Source organism: Puma concolor, chromosome C2 (assembly GCF_028749965.1).
Source record: "Puma concolor isolate L17-30 chromosome C2, mPumCon1.1.hap2, whole genome shotgun sequence".
Lineage (NCBI taxonomy): Eukaryota > Metazoa > Chordata > Mammalia > Carnivora > Felidae > Puma > Puma concolor.
In genome coordinates, this window is record NC_141675.1 from 111,774,517 (window position 1) to 111,788,134 (window position 13,618).

A 13,618-nucleotide genomic window follows, 5' to 3' on the forward strand; every position below is an offset into this window, starting at 1 on the left:
AGAGGACTAGAGTGCTCTTGCAATACCTGCATTGCACTCGGCCAGTCGTCAAGGTCTGGGTCACAGTAACAAGAGCAGATGGTATCAGATGAGCACCCAGTGATGCCTTCAACCATATCGTAAGAAACAATGTTTTAAGCTATGCAGAAGATGTAGCAAAATTGGGACTTACCCCACTGTTGGCTCCTGGGAGGTTAGAGATATGTGGAAGTCGGGAAATAGTTAGGGATGTAGTGGGTAGGAAGAAGCATCCTAAGCATCAAAATGTGGCCAGAGAGCTAAAGAGCCTAGGCATGCTAACCTGGAGGGACAGGGGACATGCAATGTTGGTATCCATCTATCCCTCAGAAAGGAAAATGGTGGCAGACTGCACTGAGAAAAGTGCCAAACTGTAGGAACTTAGTTCTTCCTAACTCACAACACCTTGGGCAAGTATTTTTACCCCTGGGGATACCTTGAAAGATGTTTGTAGATGGAACTTTTGGCTGCACCTGAGATTGTGGTCTGTAGTAGGTGTTGGGCCAGGGCTTCTAAACTTTGATGCAGCACACTTGTGTACGGGGTACAGTTGTGCCAGAGGAAAATACAAATTCCCACAGTCCCCGGAACAGCCAGGTGAATGTAAGGTAGGAACAAGGCTTATGGAAGCCAGAACCTACTCCCCAGTGCTGGACCATTGCCTAGGAATGAGCCCTCTCATCTACATGGTATCATGTTCTATGTAAACTCTGTCATGAAAAAATGTTGGAAAGTATAGAGTTAGACTATAGGAGGTAAATGAGCAAGCTTCAGAGACTTAGGAATTTTAAAAATATTTCATTTTGACAGGGCCAAGTGAGTAGAGTGTACTAGATATGCAGTAGCCAGGATCTGGCCCAATAGCCTTGCAGGATTGTGAGCTCTCAAATGCAAGTACAGACCAAAACCAGTGGGTGCTCCTGAGAATTCAGGTGGAAGCTGGAACACTAGCTCATGGCACCACTGAAAGTAAACTAATAACAATAACCCACAAGAATAAGGCCCAGGTCCTCAATAAAGGCACACTCTAAAAAACCAACATATCAAGGTGAGTGACACTTCATCCCCTCCCCCCCCCCAGTAGCCCATATTTCCTAATTGAGAGGGGAAGGACAGTGGTCAGAGTCAGCCCTACAACCACTGCCTGGCATCTCCCCACCTCTCCTCCTGGCAGACTATAGCCAGGGAGAAATTAGTCCTTAGAAATTAGAAATGCTCATGGAATTTACCATGCATGCCATCATTACAGCCTCATAAACAAACTGAAAAGTGAGGGGGAAGAGGATGTGATTGTCATTGAAGCTGGGCTTATTACCCCCATGCCCCACATTTAGCCTCCTGCCAGTGTTTGCTTGTCTTTTCAAGCACAGATCTGAACCCAGAGTTGGATACAGCTGGGCAGTCACATAACCAGAGGACCACAATAATAGCTAAAAGACAATTAAAGGTATTGGGAAACCATGGCTTCTTCCGAACTCTCACCATACTACTAAGCTGATCAGAAATATACTTCAAGTCACAGCAAATGGGCCTAGAGCTGTAGTAAGACCAGGATACAGGAGGAAGGCAAGAGCTGAATGTGGCAAGGAGGCCCTTCTCACTCTGAACAGGTGGCACACCAGACCCACCTCTCAGCATGGCTCTGACTGACATCACCCACCTGTGGATCTGAGTGGATTAGAGAAGACCAGACCCATCTGGCACAAAGTAATATGGAGTAAACAGCCCAAGGCTATGTGTGTACGTGCTGAAGCTAGTGAGGCACCTCACAGCCCTAGCCAAGGAAAAGCTAACATCTGAGATCTAAATAAGCCTTGCCAAGGTGGGGCAGACACCAAGAGAGAAAACTAAAATTAATCCCCACCACACCCAACCTCCACCAGAAATGCAAATGTCACCTGTACTCCATCTGTTCAACAATGCCAGTGGGGAGCTGAGCACATGCCAGAAGAATTTAGTCTCTACCAAATCCCAAATTAAAAGGCATCCAAGACCTTTACAGAGCTCCACTCTCTGAATTTTGCTCCAGCTTCTAAAGGGGTTATTCAACATTTGGAAATGACAAGAAAGCAAGCATCTTCCTTCTCGAAGGCTAATAAAATGTTCACTCACTTATCCACCATGGGCCAAAGAAGCATTAGGGAGTCTCCTTGATGTGAATCTCATTCTGTCACTTCAAAGTAGCATCCAGGTCCCAGCCTGGCAATGACACCATAATAATCTCAATTTTTTACGTCCTCTTACTCTACCACTTCCTAGACCAAGACAGGAAAAATGAGATGTCTTTCTTAGTGATCAGATACTCTTGCTCCCTTAGAGACAGGAAATGATGAAGGCAGAGGCTGTTGTTATCCAAAGGGTTGAAGCCAAGTTGGTAGACTCTGTCTGCTTGCTTCTCCATGAGATGCAAGAAAGAATACTGGAACCAGAAGCCCAGCCCCACCATGGTTCACATCAAGCTGCACAGAGTTGGAGGTTCATGTAAGTGAGTGTGTCTTGGGGGCAGGGTCGGGGCGAGGGAAAAGAGTTACCTAAAAAGGCATTGCAGGTAAAACCACATACACACACAAAAACAAAAAAGAGCAGAAGACAAAAATAGGAACAGAGAACAAGGACAGTGAATAGAAAACAGTAACCAATATGGTGGATATTAAACTAATTAATAATTACTTTAAACATCAATGGTGTACCTGCACCAATTAAAAGATAAGATTATCAGAGTAGATCAAAAAGAAAAAATGGTAGGGGGACGCCTAGGTGGCTCAGTCAGTTAAGCGTCCAACTTTGGTTCAAGTCATGATCTCCCGGTTCATGAGTTCAAGCCCTGTGCTCTGTCTCAAAGCCCGGAGCCTGTTTCAGACTCTGTGTCTCCTTCTCTCTCTGCCCCTCCCCCACTCATACTCATGCTCTGTCTCTGTCTCTCTCTCTCAAAAATAAATAAACATTAAAATAATTTTTTAAAAAGACCCAACAGTATGTTGTCTATAAGAAACTCACTTTAAATATCAAGGCACATATAGATTAAAAGTAAAGAAATGGAGAATTTACATTATACTAACACTAATCAAAAGAGAGCAAGAGTAGATATATTAATTTCAGACAGAGCAGACTTCAGAGCAAGGAAAGTTATTAGGAATATAAAGATGGGCATTGCATAATGATAAAGGGGTCAATTCCCCAAGAAGACATAAAAATTGTTCATGTGTATGGGCCTAACAGCAGAGCATCAAAGCATATGGGGCAAAAACTGATAGAACGGCAAGGAGAAATACATAAATCCATTATTCTAGTTGGAGGCTTTAACACTCTCTATCAGAAATGGATATATACAGCAGGTAGAAAATCAGTAAGGACATAGTTGAACTCAAAAACACCATTAATCAAATGGATACAACTGACATCAATAAACTACTTGATCCAACAACAGCAGAATACACATTCTTCTCAAGCTCAAAAAAAATAGTAACTAAGGTAGATCACTTTCTGGGCCATAAAACACACCTTAACATATTTAAAATGATAGAAACAATACAATATATCCTCTTAGACAACACTGAAATTTAAGTAGAAATCAATAACAGAAAGATACCTAGGAAATCCCAAAATACATGGAGAATAAACAACACACAAGAAAAGAAAAAAATCTCAAGAGGAATTTTTAAATATTTTGAGTTAAATAAAAATGAAAAAAAACAACTTGTCAAAATTTATGGGATGCAGCAAAAGTAGTATTTAGTGGGAAATTTATAATTTATTGAATGCATATGTTAAATTCAATAAGTTTATAATATATTGATTGCATATATTAAAAAAGAACAAAAGAGGGGCTCCTGGGTGGCTCAGTCAGTTGAGTGTCTGACTCGATTTTGGGTCAGGCCATGATCCCAGGGTTGTGGGATCAAGCCCTACATTGGGCTCCATGCTGATCATGGGCCCTGCTTCAGATTCTCAATCTCTTTCTGTCTCCCCTCCCCTCTCTCCCATTCACATGCATGTTGTCTCCCTCTCTAAAATAAATTTTAAAAAAAGAAACAGAAAAGATCTAAAATGAATAATCCAAGCTTCTACCTTAGGAAACTAGAGGAAGAGCAAATTAATACCAAAATAAGAGAAGGAAGAAGGAAAAAATAATAACAATTAGGACAGAAATTAATAAAATTGAAAACATGAGATCAATGGAGAATATCAACAAAACCAAAAGCTGGTTCTTTGAAAAGATCAATAAAATTTATAAACCTCTAGCCAGGCTAAGATTAAAAAAAAAGAGAGAGAGACACAAATTACAAACATCAGAAATGAAAAAGGGGTATCACTACAGATCCCATGAACATAATAAGGATAATAAAAGAATACTATAAACAACTTCATATACTATAAACAAAGTTATACAAATTGGATAACCTAGATGAAATGGACCAATTCCTTGAAAGATACAATTTACCAAACACACACAAGAAAAGATATAAACAATCTGAATAGGCCTATATCTATTAAAGAAATTGAATAAGTAATTAATGACTTTCCAAATCATAAAGAAACAGATTCAGATGGGTTCACTGGTGAATTCTACCAAACATTTAAGGAAGAAGTTATTTCAATTCTGTATAATCTCTTCCAGAAGACAGAAGCAAAGGGAGTACTTCTTAACTTATTCTAAGAGGCCAGTATTACCCTAACACTGAAACCAGACAAAAACATTACAGGAAAACAAAACTATAGGCCAATATATCTCATCAACATACAAGCAAAACTCCTCAGCAAAACATTAGCAAATAAAATCCAATGATGCATAAAAAGAATTACACATTTTAAGCAAGGAGACTTATCCCAGTGTGCAAAGTTGGTTAAACATTCAAAAATCAAGTAAATTAATCTATTGTAACAATAGACTAAAGAATAAAAATCACATTATCATACCAATAGGTGCAGAAAAAGCAAAATGCAACACCCATTCATGATTACTTAATTAATTTCTTTAAAAACCTTTCAGCAAACTAGGAGTAAAGGGGAACTTCTTCAACTTAATAAAGAATATCTATAAAAGAAATAATAAAGAATATCTATAAAAATCTATGGCTAATATCATACTCAATGTGAGAAACCAGAAGCTTTCTTCTAAAATCAGGAATAGACACCACTGTACTAGAAGTTTTAGCAAATGCAATAAGACAAGAAAGTGAAATAAAAGGTATACATTAAGAAAGAAGAAATAAAACTGTCTTTGTTCACAGATGACCTGTTCACCTATATATACAGAAAATCCAAAAGAACTGACAAGAAACTAGAACTAATAAGCAATTGCAGCAAAACTTTGAGATATAATATTAATGTACAAAAGTAAGTGGGACTGTTTCCATAAGACAAAGGAAACCATCAGCAGAATGAAAAGGCAACCTATAGAATCGGAGAAAATATTGGCAAATCATGTATCTAATAAGGAGTTAACATCCAAAAAATATGTACAAATAACTCATACAACTCAATAACAAAAAAATTAAGAATCCAATTTTAAAAAGGGCAGAGAAATTGAATAGACATTTTTTCCAGAAAGACATACAAATAGTCAATGGGTACATAAAAAATTTTCAACATCAGTAATCATCAGGGAAATGCAAGTCAAAACCACAATGATATATCACCTCATACCTGTTAAAATGACTATTAACAAAAAGACAAGAAATAACAAGTACTGCCAAGGATATAGAGAAAAGTGAACCCTCATACATTGTTGGTGGGAATGGAAATTGGTGCCGCCACTATGGAAAACTATGAAAAAAGTATGAAGTTTCCTCAAGAAATTGAAAATAGAAATACCATACCATATGATCCAACAATTGCATTATTGGGTATTTTTCTAAAGGAAACAAAATCACTATCTCAAAAAGATATCTGCACCCTCATGTTTATTGCAGCATTATTTACAAGCCAAGACATGGAAATAACCTAAATGTCTATCAACAGATGAATGGATAAGGAAAATGTAGTGTGTGTGTGTGTGTGTGTGTGTGTGTGTGTGTGTATGAAAGAAATTCTGTCATTTAGAACAATATGGATGGATCCTGAAGGTATTATGTTAAGCAAAATAAGTCAGACAGAGAAAGACAAGTAGTGTATGATCTCACTTATATGTGGAATCTAAAAAACAAACAAACAAAAAACAACAACCAAACTCATGGATACAGAGAACAGACTAGTGGTTGTCAGAGGTGGGGGAAGGAGGAGGGATAAAATGGGAGCAAATGTTCAAAAGGTACAAACTTCCAGTTATAAGATAAATAAGACCTGAGGATGTAATGTTCAACATGTTAACTATAACTAGTAATACTGTATTGTATATTCAAAAATTGCTAAGAAAGTAGTTCTTCAACATTCTCATCACACACACAAAAGATTGTAACTGTATGTAGTGATGGATGTTAACTAGACTTACTGTGGTAATAATTATGTGATATATACACATAACAAATCATTATATTGTATACCTAAAATTAATACAATGTCAAATGACATATATGTCAATTATATCTCAGTAGAAAAGAAAACAACCAACCAACTGGCCCAATTAAAAAGTGGACCAAAGGCCTGAAGAGACACCTCACCAAAGAAGATAAACATATTGCGAATAAGCATATGAAAAGATGCCAAGTATCAGCTATCATTAGGGAGTTGTAAATTAAAACAACAATGAGATACTATTACACACATATAGAATGGCAAAAATCCAGAACACTGACAGAACTAAATGCTTGTGACAATGTGGAGCAACAGGAACTCTCATTCATTGCTGATTGAAATACGGTGTAGCAACTTTGGAAGACAGTTTGGCAGCTTCTTACAAAACTACTCATATTCTTACCACATGATTGAGCAATCAAATTCTTTGATATTTACCCAAAGCTAAAAACATATATGCACACAAAAACCTGCATACAGATGTTCATAGCAACTTTATTTACAATTGCCAAAACTTGGTAGCAATCAAGATGTCCTTCAGTAGATGAATGGATAAATAAAATGTAATACATCCATAAAATGAAATATTAATCAGTAGACATGCAAGAAACTTAAATGCTTACTACTAAGTGAAAGAAGCCACTCTGAAAAGGATACAATACTATATGACTCCAATTATATAACATTCTAGAAAAGTCAAAACCAAGGAGACAGGGCAAATATCAGTGGTTTCTAGAGGTTAGGAAAAAGGGAGAGATGAATGGGCAAAGCACCAAGGATTTTTAAGGCAATGAAACTATGCTATGTGCTATTATAATGGTAGATACATGTCATTATACATTTGTTAACCCATAGAATGTGCAACACTAAAAGTAAACCACAGGGGCACTAGGTGGGTCAGTTGGTTAGGCTTCCACCTCTTGATTTCAGCTCAGGTCATGATCTCACAGTTCGTAAGATCGAGCCCCAGATCAGGCAATGCACTGACAGCGTGAAGCCTGTTTGAGATTCTCTCTCTCTCTCTTTCTCTGCCCTTTGCCTCCTTTCTCTCTCTCTCTCTCTCTCTCTCAATCTCAAAATAAATAGACATTAGAATGAACGAGTGGATGAATGAATGAATGAATGAATAAATAAATAAATAAAAGTAAACCATGATGTAAACTATGAACTTTGAGTGATAATAATGTGTCAACGAAGGTTCATCAGAATGTACCTCCCTGCTGAGAGATGCAGATGGCGAAGGCTGTGCACATGTGGAGGTCAGGGTTATATGGCAACTCTCTAAGTTCTGCTCAGTTTTACTGTGAATGCAAAACTCTTCTAAAAAATAAACCTGTTTTTCAAAACAGGCACTGCAGGCAGATGCCCAATGTATGAGGTCACATGAACAATGGAGCAAACAGCATCACTTTCCAGAAACCAGCAAGGGCAGCAAAAAGGGAGAACCCACAAATGTATTCTGTATCTGTCATCTACCAGCATCTACCATCCACCAGCATGTTAACCCAGTCCCAAAGGAAAAGCCAAAAGTCACATTCTGTCCTCCCAAACAATTTTTGTTTTCATGACTTGAAGCTGGTGAGGCCTCTGTGGATCAACAAGAGGGAGCGGAGCAGTCTGCACGCATTCCTACTGACTGGAAATTGTGTCCAGTACACTGCAGGGAAGCTCTCTCCGTACCTCAACAGAAGCCAGCTATGTCCCAACCTGCTGAGTCATCCTCTGGCCTTGGCCCAGGAAAAAGCCTCCCTGAAACACCTGCCAAACTCCACAGTCACTTTCAAAATGTAGGTCAGCCTCTGCAGGCCTCTAAGTATCATTAGAGCCTGAAAAGGCCATGGCCACAGCTGGGGAAGCTTCTTCACCTGTCCTCAGTTTTTTCCTCTTTTGCCATGTGTTGCTCAATCTATTGCCCTCCTCTGAAATCCCTCTAGGTTATCCCAATTTCAAAAGTTCTATTTGACCTGCTCTACACCTGTAATAAAACAAGTGTGGAAACATAGTAACTGCGAGGGCCTTACCAAGAGGAGACAAAAACAAGGTTTACCAGGTCCCCACAATCATACCCCAAATTCATCCTCCTATAAAGCCTGTGTTTCCATGCAAAGGCAACGTGCACAACTATGCTGGGAAACCCCCACTCAGGAGCAAGCATGCAGCCCCATCTTTGCCACCAGATGTGAAGAGAAATAGTAACAGGCCCTTTTCCCCAACAGAGGCTGAAGAGAACCGATCTGGGGGAGTATCCCATGGTGCTTGTTTGCTAGCCCACTCTAAAATAATTTAAGGTTGCTTACAAAAATTGGCAACATAAAATAAAGATGAAAGAGAAACATGGGAAGTTGAGGGGCTTCGATTCAGTGGATTGGGAGTGAAAAAGGATTGGCTACAAATGAATGAGCTCTAACGTCACTGTCCCCACCTCATTCTGTCCCTTCTTTACCAGTCTTGTATGATTCTAGCTTTCTTGTCAAGGTCACCAAAGACCCCACATTGCTAAACTCAACTGCCAATTCTGTCTTCATCTTACTTGAGCCACTAGCAGAATTTCACAGAGCTGATCACAGCATGCTCCCTGGAAAATATTCTTCCCTTATTTTTCTTCACTGGCCCTTCCTTCTGTTCTAGTTTCTCCTAATTAGAATACTTAGAATGTCCTAGGGCTCAGTTTTTAGAACTCTTTTCTACCTTCTCAGTAATCTCTTTTCACAGCCTTCAGTAGTAAACCACATGCCAATGACTCCCAGATTTTTATCCATAGCCCATACTTCTCCTCAGAACCCTAAGCTCCTTACATCCAACTGCCCATCCAGCTGTCCAATATACATCTCAAATTCAAAACTGTCCAGAACAGGTCTCCTGATACCTGGACCAGATCCACCTACCTACAGTTTTCCCTACTCAATGACAACTTCATCCTCCCAATTTCACCAAAAAGTTTACAATCATCCTTGATGATCATCATCCTTGATGATCTTTCTCTCACTTGCCACATCCAATCTGTTGGAGAATCCTGTTGACTCTATCTCCAAAGTATGCCCAGGATCTGACGGTTTCTTCACTGGATTCTGCTTCTGCCTTTGCCCTTTTCAGACTATTCTCAACCCAGAAGTCAGAATTATCCTGTTGAAATGTAAGTTAGGCTGAGGTCCTCACAATGACCTATATGACTCCATATGATTTAGTTCCCATCACTTCTCCAGTCTACTCCTTACCGGCCACACTGGCCTCCCTTCTTCTCGTTAAACACACCAGGCTCTACTCCACCTTCAGGTCTTTGTACTTGCTGCTCCTCCTGCTTGAAATACTCTTCCCCCTTACCTCCTCTAAGCCTTTGCTCAAATACCTTCTAATAAGGCTTTCCCTTATTACCCTTCTAATAAGGCTTTCCCTGATCACTCTATTTAAAACTTCAAACTGCATCAAGACCCCATCCTCTTGTCCTGTTTTATATTCCCCATAAAACATCCCCTTCTAACACACTACATAATTTACTGACTTACTTTGTTTATTGCAATTAGAGTGAAAACTATGTTCATGTAGGGCTTGTTTCTATTTTTCTTTACTGCTTAATTTCTGACTCTCAGAACTGTTCCCGGCATATAGTATGTGGCTCAGTACATAAGGGTTGTGTGGATGAATGGATGTGTAAATGGATGAATAAATGGATGGGCGGATTGGTGGATGAAAAGAGTAGATGGCAGGACTTGTGTTTCAGCTGCCAGATTCCTAAAGATCCCAGAGGGAGAAAATGTCACAAATCAAGGAGAATTCAGCATTTAAGACACAGATCTCCCCACAGCCACTCTGCCCATGTAACTGCAATGTTAGATCATAACATAAAAATGAAATGAAGTATCCATTAGGATTAGGCTAGTCTTAGTTTTGTCTCCATCAGCCATAGCCCACAATAAGCTGGCTGGGGAAACACTGATGATTACGAGAGTCAAGAATGGCAGGCCATGACTCCAATGCTTGGGAAGGGGCTAGAGAAAGAGTTAATAAACTAAAGGTACCAGTTTTCTATGGAGTTTCTACCATATGACAGATAAGACACCAGGCTCTTGGCCAACATTATCTCATTAAATCCTTACCACACTGAGAAGCTGGTATTATTACCCCATTTTACAAATCAGGAAACTGAAGTTCAGAGAGGTTAAGTTATTTTCACAACGTCCCAAATACACAGTAAGAGTCAGGATTCAAACTAGATCTATATGAATCAAAAGTTCTTGCTCTTTATGGGGCACTTGGGTGGCTCAGTCAGCTGAGTGTCCGACTTCAGCTCGAGTCATGATCTTAAGATTCATGAGGTCAAGCCCCTCTGGGGCTCACTGCTGTCAGTGCAGAACTTGCTTAGGATCCTCTGTCCCTTTCTCTGGCTCTGCCTCTCCACCACTGTGCTCTCTCTCTCTCGCTCTCTCTCTGTCTCTCTCAAAAATAAATAAGCATTTTTTGATCAAAAAAAGTTCTTCCTTTTTACATACCAAGGTTACTCTAGAAATGGCGAACTAACTTTCAACAGTTTCAGATCAATTCTCCCTTCCTAGTCAGTCCTTCATCATACTTAGTCTCAGTATATCAAACGTCTTCGAATTGGGCAAAAAGAGTAAGAAAGAAGTGGAAACTGAGCCTTTGTGTTCTAATTAATGGTGAAGATTCCCAGCAGAATGAAAAAAAAATCAATAGGCTGAAACCAGACACCTTTTCGTCAGTTTTACACACATACACACACCCATGTACACACCAAAGACAAGGAGTAGGAAAACACAGTATTGAAACTTACCTCACTACTACCGTCACCCAAATCTCTCATGGGTCTTAAGTACAAAAGACGTGCTGCTCAGCAGCTAACAATCCTTGCAGATGCTGCTTACCACTCAAGAAAGACAAACATATTTCACCAGCATCAGCCTTGCAACAGCCCCAGAGAAACCTTTTCTTCCTCCCACTCATGTTTCTTCCCAAGCAATGTATATCATGCCAGTGGCCTCCACCTCCACCCAACTTACAGAAACCTGGCCCATAACACCCTGCAATTAATATCATCAGACATGCAGGTCTGATTGTCAAACTACTGGGCATGTTCACACATACCAGAAAATACTGTCCTTTGCACTCAGGGAAACACTAACTGATTCACTGTCAGCAAGTGTTTCTCCAAGTCCTGCAAGGTATTTATACTCATTTATTCCCACTCTCACCATGTTTGCCTCCTTATTAATCATTTCTATGAAACTGTTCAACCAGCCAGTTCAGGTGCTCAGTGTGTAAGCACAGTTAAAGCAGAAGGCTCCCACACGGATCAGGCCCGCCCCTGACTTTGTTTCCCTTACCTGAACCAACCTACCAAGCCAACTATCCCATACCCACTTCTACCCAGGGGCCCCTAGAAGACTAAGAAAACTCAGGAATGAATATTCACAGTCATTGCTGTGGGCTTCAGCATTTGGACCCACCAGCCAATAAGAATATTTCTTGGTTCTTGCTTTAAAAATAAGACCTCTTGGAGGTTCCAGGAAGATGGCGGCGTAGGAGGATGCTGGGCTTACCGCGCGTCCTGTTGATCACTTAGATTCCACCTACACCTGCCTAAATAACCCAGAAAACCGCCAGAGGATTAGCAGAACGGAGTCGCCGGAGCCAAGTGCAGACAAGAGGCCCACGGAAGAGGGTAGGAAGGGCGGCCAGGCGGTGCGCGCTCCACGGACTGGCGGGAGGGAGCCGGGGCGGAGGGGCGGCTCGCCGGCCAAGCAGAGCCCCCGAGTCTGGCTTGCAAAAAGCGGAGGGGCCTGACGGACTGTGTTCCCACAGCAAGCGCGACTTAGCGTCTGGGAGGTCATAAGTTAACAGCTCTGCTCAGAAGGCGGGAAGGCTGGAGGACAAAGGGAAGGAGAGCTGCTGAGCCCCCGGACGACAGAGCTCAGTTTGGTGGGGAACAAAGGCGCTCGCCAGCGCCATCTCCCCCGCCCATCCCCCAGCCAAAATCCCAAAGAGAACCAGTTCCTGCCAGGGAACTTGCTCGCTCCGCGCAAACACCCAACTCTGCGCTTCTGCGGAGCCAAACCTCCGGCAGCGGATCTGACTCCCTCCTGCTGCCACAGGGCCCCTCCTGAAGTGGATCACCTAAGGAGAAGCAAGCTAAGCCTGCCCCTCCTGCCCCTGTGCACCTTGCCTACCCACCCCAGCTAAGACGCCAGATCCCCAGCATCACAAGCCTGGCAGTGTGCAAGTAGCCCAGACAGGCCACCCCACCCCACAGTGAATCCCGCCCCTAGGAGAGGGGAAGAGAAGGCACGCACCAGTCTGACTGTGGCCCCAGCGGTGGGCTGGGGGCAGACATCAGGTCTGACTGCGGCTCCGCCCACCAACTCCAGTTATACACCACAGCACAGGGGAAGTGCCCTGCAGGTCCTCACCACGCCAGGGACTATCCAAAATGACCAAGCGGAAGAATTCCCCTCAGAAGAATCTCCAGGAAATAACAACAGCTAATGAGCTGATCAAAAAGGATTTAAATAATATAACAGAAAGTGAATTTAGAATAATAGTCATAAAATTAATCGCTGGGCTTGAAAACAGTATAGCTGACAGCAGAGAATCTCTTGCTACAGAGATCAAGGGACTGAGGAACAGTCACGAGGAGCTGAAAAACACTTTAAACGAAATGCATAACAAAATGGAAACCACCACGGCTCGGATTGAAGAGGCAGAGGAGAGAATAGGTGAACTAGGAGATAAAGTTATGGAAAAAGAGGAAGCTGAGAAAAAGAGAGATAAAAAAATCCAGGAGTATGAGCGGAAAATTAGAGAACTAAGTGATACACTAAAAAGAAATAATCTACGCATAATTGGTATCCCAGAGGAGGAAGAGAGAGGGAAAGGTGCTGAAGGGGTACTTGAAGAAATAATAGCTGAGAACTTCCCTGAACTGGGGAAGGAAAAAGGCATTGAAATCCAAGAGGCACAGAGAACTCCCTTCAGACGTAACTTGAATCGATCTTCTGCACGACATATCATAGTGAAACTGGCAAAATACAAGGATAAAGAGAAAATTCTGAAAGCAGCAAGGGGTAAACGTGCCCTCACATATAAAGGGAGACCTATAAGACTCGTGACTGATCTCTCTTTTGAAACTTGGCAGGCC

General features: G+C 41.3%; 1 protein-coding gene across 2 annotated transcripts in view; it reads right to left on the reverse strand.

Moving 5' to 3' along the window:
* The window catches only part of TMEM45A (transmembrane protein 45A), an 87,051-nt gene that overhangs the window by 53,651 nt on the left and 19,782 nt on the right, over positions 1–13,618 (reverse strand). Inside the window, exon 1 of one of the 2 annotated variants that reach the window (XM_086675618.1) lies at positions 11,258–11,392. The exons of the other annotated variant lie outside the window; for it this stretch is intronic. The gene's annotated coding sequence lies outside the window, so the exon portion shown is untranslated. Of the gene's footprint in view, positions 1–11,257; positions 11,393–13,618 lie in introns of those variants that run through there. 2 annotated transcript variants of the gene reach the window in all.